Source organism: Phaenicophaeus curvirostris, chromosome 2, assembly GCF_032191515.1.
Source record: "Phaenicophaeus curvirostris isolate KB17595 chromosome 2, BPBGC_Pcur_1.0, whole genome shotgun sequence".
NCBI lineage: Eukaryota > Metazoa > Chordata > Aves > Cuculiformes > Cuculidae > Phaenicophaeus > Phaenicophaeus curvirostris.
Genome location: NC_091393.1, coordinates 48,824,724 through 48,831,443, shown reverse-complemented (window position 1 = coordinate 48,831,443; position 6,720 = coordinate 48,824,724).

Below are 6,720 nucleotides of genomic sequence, written 5' to 3'. Positions count from 1 at the left end.
AAGAGTACTTTATAGGGGAAAATGAATAATCATTGCTACACTGAAACTAGCAGCATGAGGAATAACCTATAAACTCTGTCTGGAGGAAGATGAGTCATGAATTAGAACTCTCTTCAGTAACACTCAGAACAATTTTATTTGGCCCTCCTCAGCTTTCTCTTTGAAAGCTCTGACAGATTCACATATCACATAATGCTGTTTGACTTACTATTGCCTAACTACTTATTTCTTTTACTTTCAAAATGTGACTGAATTTTACAATTGAAAGGAATAATCAGAAATGAATTAGTTTTAGGTTTATTTTCCTTTGGATACTTTCTTGTTACAACTTTAAAAAAAACATCATGGAGGGTAGCAAAGGTAGCAGTTGAGCAGTATTCCCATTGATATGGACAGGACACACTTCTTTCCCATCTGTCTTCTACTGAGCTGGACATCAAGACCATTACCTCTTGATTGCACCAGCAAAATCTAGTGGCTTGCACTTGAGCACTTGAGCTTGAGCTTTAACCTGCAGGTGATCTTGAGTGCTATCATGAAGCACATGCAAGAGAACCGGGTGATCAGGCCCAGTCAACATGGGTTCACAAAAGGCAGGTCTTGCCAGACTAACCTGATCGCCTTCTATGCCAAAGTGACTCGGCTGCTGGATGAGGGAAAGGCTGTGGATGTGGTCTTCCTGGACTTCAGCAAAGCCTTTGACACAGTTTCCCACAGCATTCTGCTTGAGAAACTGTCAGCCTCTGGCCTGGACAGGCGCACACTCTCCTGGGTGGAAAACTGGTTGGATGGCCGGGCCCAGAGAGTGGTGGGAAATGGTGTGAAATCCAGCTGGAGGCCAGTGACAAGTGGGGTTCCCCAGGGCTCAGTGCTGGGTCCAGCCCTGTTCAATGTCTTTATCAATGACCTGGATGAAGGCATCGAGTGCACCCTTAGCAAGTTTGCGGACGACACTAAGCTGGGTGGAAGTGTCGATCTGCTGGAGGGTAGGGAGGCTCTGCAAAGGGATCTGGACAGGCTGGACCACTGGGCAGAGTCCAATGGCATGAGGTTTAACAAGGCCAAATGCCGGGTCCTGCACTTGGGGCACAACAACCCTGTGCAGTGCTACAGACTAGGAGAAGTCTGTCTAGAAAGCTGCCTGGAGGAGAGGGACCTGGGTGTGTTGGTTGACAACCGACTGAACATGAGCCAGCAGTGTGCCCAGGTGGCCAAGAAGGCCAATGGCATCTTGGCTTGGATCAGAAACGGCGTGACCAGCAGGTCCAGGGAGGTTATCCTCCCTCTGTACTCGGCACTGGTGAGACCGCTCCTTGAATACTGTGTTCAGTTCTGGGCCCCTCACCACAAGAAGGATGTTGAGGCTCTGGAACGAGTCCAGAGAAGAGCAACAAAGCTGGTGAAGGGGCTGGAGAACAGGCCTTATGAGGAGCGGCTGAGAGAGCTGGGGTTGTTTAGCCTGGAGAAGAGGAGGCTGAGGGGAGACCTCATTGCTCTCTACAACTACCTGAAAGGAGGTTGTAGAGAGGAGGGGTCTGGCCTCTTCTTCCAAGTGACAGGGGACAGGACAAGAGGGAATGGCCTCAAGCTCCGCCAGGGGAGGTTTAGGCTAGACGTTAGGAAAAAATTCTTTACAGAAAGGGTCATTGGTCACTGGAACAGGCTGCCCAGGGAGGTGGTTGATTCACCTTCCCTGGAGGTGTTTAAGGCACGGGTGGATGAGGTGCTGAGGGATATGGCTTAGTGTTTGATGGGAACGGTTGGACTCGATGATCCAGTGGGTCTCTTCCAACCTGGTTATTCTGTGATTCTGTGTGATTCTGTGGCCAGCAGAATAAAGATTTACAGCACATGAATACATTAAGGAGGTTGCAAACACAATAGGTTTAAAACTGTACATTATCAGAACAAAAGCATCTCAATCTAACCCTACATCAATTGGTTAAGTAAAAAAAAAAAAACAACTTACAACTGTAAGGTGGCTGGCGTTAAGGCATTCAGGTCTGTTCCTACAGTGAGCACAAAACACAAACATCTTTCTCAGTTCTACATCTGGATTTCAAAACCTAAGTCTGACACCATCTTTTAATGTTTTCAAGCACTTTTTGTTTTAAGTTCCACTAAAGAATACTAAGCTGAAACTGTTCTATTGAATTACTGCAAAGGCAAAAATTTCCTGAAATGTTTTCTGAGTAACAGTGTAAGTTTGCCTTTTCCATATGTGATTTAAAAATTGGCCAGGGCAGCCTTCCTTCATGTTTAATTACAACCATTTAAATATTTCCATAGAAAGATTAATTTTACAAGGCTGGGTTGGATTGTGGCCACATCTCTGAACTTTCCAGTTCATTCCTAATGGTCACGTTGTTCTTTATGAATACATTCAGCGACATCAGATGTTATCTGCATCGAAACAAGTCTTTTACTTACACTCCCAAGTTAAACTATTTACAAAGTAAAGTGTAGGCTGTCATTTTCTGAGGCTATATATTATGCTGGTGGAAGGAAAAGTCACAGAGAAGTTTTTGTCTTCACTGTTCAGTAAGCACAGATTCGGGGGGGTGCATTAGCAGGCTGATGTCCTAGACTAAACTCAAATTCTGTTTTGTCCAAAGAAGTTTTTTTATTGCTTGTGGACAACAAACATGACCTGCAGTAATACCTACGCAGTCCATCCACCTTACTTTTCATCCATTAACACATCCAATAATAGTCATCACCCAAATGTAGTCAATATACCACCATCATCTGGCATAAACACATGGCTAGACACTGCATGCCTCACTCGAGGCAAATTTCCAATGAAATCCACCTGCAATATATACTGAGAAAGGAGCATAGGATTACAGATAGTCTTGAAGGTAAAAGCTGCGTGTATTCATGCACATGTGCATTATTCCATGAAATAAACATATGTTTTAGAAACATGAGCAGTACTCAATGCTGAAAAGCACAGCTATGACTTGATTTCAGTTGCATCTCTCATGATCAGGGATAGGTGAAAAAAAAAAAGGATCCTTGCAACCCAGCCTGATGCATTTGAACTGATTAACATCCTCAATCCTGTCACACTCAGCATCTTCCTCCTCCTCCTGCGCTCCTGGGGCTCAGGAGGTCAGGCGAAGAAGCAAAGAAACATCTCAACCCTGCCAGCAAGTTCCTTGGAATAGCAAGCTGCTCTTTAACACACCTATCACACAGCATTTTATCAGCAAAGATTATGATCTTTTTCCCACACTTGTTTGACATAGGCAGGAGCTAATCCCAACTCCATCTCATACCCACAACAGCTAAAATGAAGTATAAATCAACGTATAAACGATCAATTTTTTTTTTTTCAAAATTAACTGGTGCATAAACCTTAATGGACTTCTGACTTTTTCCATTGTATAAATAACTGATCTTGAGCTATTCTTTTATAATAAGGAACAAATTATTCCACCAACTCGGTCACATTGAATGGAAGTTAAATTCTGCTCTTAATCACTCTCTTCTACAACCGACATGGAGTAAATATACAGAAGTGAAGGGCTAATCAAAATTTGCTATGTTGTAAATGAGAGAGACACTGAGAGACATTAAAATTAGTTAAATCCTTCTCTCACTGATTTGTTAAACATATCCTTTATTTTAGAAAAAAAATGAGTCGGAGAAGAAAAAGACCAAACTACAATGGAAACAAAGCTCTGCTGTCATAGGTAGTAGCGGCAGCCAGAGATGAAAGGGTATGGACAGCACCAAACTCCAGCAGGAAGCCAAGATGCACAGTTTGCAGCAATTTTTTTTTTCAAGTAAAAAAAGAAAATGGTAACTGAAACACTGAAATTAAGGCACTAGTTTCACTCTTTGTACCACTGACAAACTTTAACCACTTGTGACAAGGTTTCCAATCTAGAAGCCAGGCGGTATTCTTCCTCAGGCTCTAAACCAAGTCACCTGGGACATTTCCAAGAACAAGGGTAGGGAAATAATAAACCACCAGAAGGCCTCCTCCCCCAACTTCTGCTTAAATTGCCAGCAGTCTTTATCCATAAGAGTTCAAAAAGTTTCACCTAAGTGTGGAAAAAATTCCAGTTAGGAAAAGCAGTGTGACCTTTTATCAAAGTAGCTTTCTGGTTTCTGTGAAAAATCTGGTCAAAATTCATAGAAAGGAGTGACATTGTCCATTTGAGTACACGAACTCTCCATAGGGGTTCTCATCACTGCATGTACATCTAAGTCCAAGAGCAAGCAGGATTACTTGCCTTGTGGCCATGACTTTGAACTCTGAGAAGTTGTGTTTTGTCTGTGGAGCCAAAACTGAAGCTAGAAACATCATTTTTCTCATCACACACCTGCAGAGTGGGCATTTGTACCTAGGCAAGAGCACCAAGTGCCCTGATTCTAACACAGATAGCACAACAGACAAGCCTGCAGGAGCTGCAGGGAGGAGAGGAAGAAACAAAGACAGCTAATTGGGACAGAAACCAGTGGGGAACACAAGGAAACGGTGACTAGGGAGAGGGGTCCATCAGGAGCTCCGTTATAGTAACAGGCACCATATATTTACCATATGCAGTTTTTAGCTTCTAATCTTCTTCCGCAAATTAGAATTAGACAAACAAGCAAGACATTAATTTCCTGACAAAGGCTCTCATGTTAACACAACCTATGCTGACCATCACTTCAAACTGGATTGATACATAGCTGTCAGGTATCAGCTCTTGCCTCTATGATTTTCCTTTTATGCAGAAAAGCCTGAGAGGGTGTCACAAATAGAATACTTCAGAAGACTTTGATTTAGCAGCAATTTAGAACTTACTGAAGTACATCACAAAATTAAAATATATCATTTCCATTAATGTTGTTTATTTTCTAGTAACTCATTAATCAGATGATTAACAAACTGATCCAAAGTAATTCAATAAGATTTTCTATAATCAAACCAGCAACTTAATCACAGATTCAAAAAAGGCAAGGTTCACACTATAATTACTACAAGGTTAAATCAAATCACACACATAGCTATATATACAAACACATACAAAGACACATGGATCCGAATACACAGAGGTATACATATGCCTAAAACTTCCCTCTTCTTGTGTTTAATGAATTACTCACTTCTGATGCACAGGCATTTGTCAGCAGAGAGTCTTTTAATGTGCAGAAGTCTATAGTCACCATTGGCTTTGTGAGCAGAGATTCCTTAAACCTCAAGGAGACAACTACTGCCATTGGATTTATTAGCAAGTGTTCTTTAAACCTGGAGAAGTCTACCCTGAGAGGTGGCCCAGCTCAGGGGAGATGCTGGTCACAGCCTGCTGTGGTCCAGGAGATCTTGAAGGGTCTCAATTAGGATCATAGTTTATAGAGTCACAGACGATTGACTTCAGTCAGTATTTTCTTTTCATTCTGGCCATGAGTCATATTAGTTAACCACAGCACTACCAAGTATATAATTCCAGTACTTTCCATATTGTACAGTTTCAGTCTCATTGCTACAATTCAGGTGGCAGGTGTGCCAGGCTGGCAGGAGGTGACTGATTATCAGTCCCTTTCTCAGGCCATGGAGGTCCCTTCCAAAGCACAGCAGTTTCGGATAGATACAGGAGTGCCTTAACACACAGACTCACTGCACCTTCACAATGGGAATTATTTCCCCCAACACGCCTGACTTACCCTGGATCGGCAACTGGCCCAAGGTGGGAGGTTGCCCCACCATAGAGGGAAATGGCAGGGAGGTAAATAGTGATGAAAGGACTGAGAAAAAACAAAAACAGGCAAAAGGCTGCCAGGATGGAGGAGATAAGCAGGAAGGGAAGAAAACAACTGGGAGGACAGCAAATCAGATCAGATGGCAGGAAAGGAGCTCGCAGGGTTCCATCTGAGGGGAGGAGAAGGGTCTGTGTCACAGCACTTTCATCTGCTGGAGTCTTTCCAAGTATTCAGTTCATACCACCCCACAAGCCCAGCATGCTCCCTCTCAGGTTTTCTCACCTCCTTCTGCTCTTACTGACCCTGGCACTGAGTAGCCTCACATAAAGTCAGCAAGAGCTCCAAATGCAACAAACCTGTGTTATTTCTCACAATCATAGAGCTGCTGAGGTGAGAACGCACCTTTGCAGACTACCTAGTCCAACCAGGGTGGAACAAGGTGCTCACAGAATCATAGAATCACTAAGGTTGGAAAAGACCTCTAAGATCGTGCTGTCCAGCCGTCAGCCCAACACCACTATGCCTACTAAAACATGTCCCCAAGTACCACATCTACACATTTTTTGAACACCTCTAGGGATGGTGACTCCACCACTTCCTGGGGCAGCCTATTCCCATGCTTCACCAGTCTTTCAGGAAATATTTTCTTTTCTAAATATGCAGTTTAAACCTCCCTTGGCGCAACTTAAGGCCATTTCCTCTTGTCCAATCGCTCGTTACTTGGAGAAGAGACCAGAACCCACCTCGCTACAACCTCCTTTCAGGTGGTTGTGAAAAGCAGTAAGGTCTCCCCTCAGCCTCCTCTTTACCTCCAAGGACAGAGGCTTCACAGCCCCTTCCCATGCTCAAACTCACAATTTAATGCAAAGTAATGGGGGAAATTAATTTCAAGGCTGAGGGGAGACCTCATTGCTCTCTTCAACTACCTGAAAGGAGGTTGTAGAGAGGAGGGTGCTGGCCTCTTCTCCCAAGTGACAGGGGACAGGACAAGAGAGAATGGCCTCAAGTTCCACCAGGAGAGGT